The sequence below is a fragment of the Triticum dicoccoides genome, chromosome 7B, assembly GCF_002162155.2.
Source record: "Triticum dicoccoides isolate Atlit2015 ecotype Zavitan chromosome 7B, WEW_v2.0, whole genome shotgun sequence".
Classification (NCBI taxonomy): Eukaryota; Viridiplantae; Streptophyta; class Magnoliopsida; order Poales; family Poaceae; genus Triticum; species Triticum dicoccoides.
Window position 1 is genome coordinate 133,810,116 of NC_041393.1, and position 496 is coordinate 133,810,611.

Here is a 496-nt window from a genome sequence, read left to right on the forward strand (position 1 = left end):
CCCAACCTGTCGTTGGGCCAGGATGCAGGCCCGCAAAGGCCAAGAGGACCCACAGGGCTGCAAAGAACACGTAGGCCCAGTAAGCCTGCTTTGGAGAGGAGCTCGAGAGAGCGACCGCACGGGGGTTTATAAACCAGTGCGGTCGCCCCTCGGCTAGCGAGGTGGGACTAAACTTGCCGCACCGCACCTGCGCCAGCGCACCCCCTTTAGTACTGGGTCGTGGCACAAACCGGTACTAAAGGGGGGCCTTTAGTACCGGTTTGTGCCACCACCCGGTACTAAAGGGGGTCGCTTCCCGCCGCTTGGCCTGGCCAAAACAGAACTTTAGTACCGGTTGGTGGCTCCAACCGGTACTAAAGGTCCATCCTATATATACAACACTTCAAAAATTTCAGTTTTCCTCTGTTTCTTCCCTCTGTTTCCTCTCCCTCTCCGTCGCGCCGCCCTGCCCCGATCGACACCGTCCCCGTCGACGTCGCCGCCCCCGCCCCTCGTC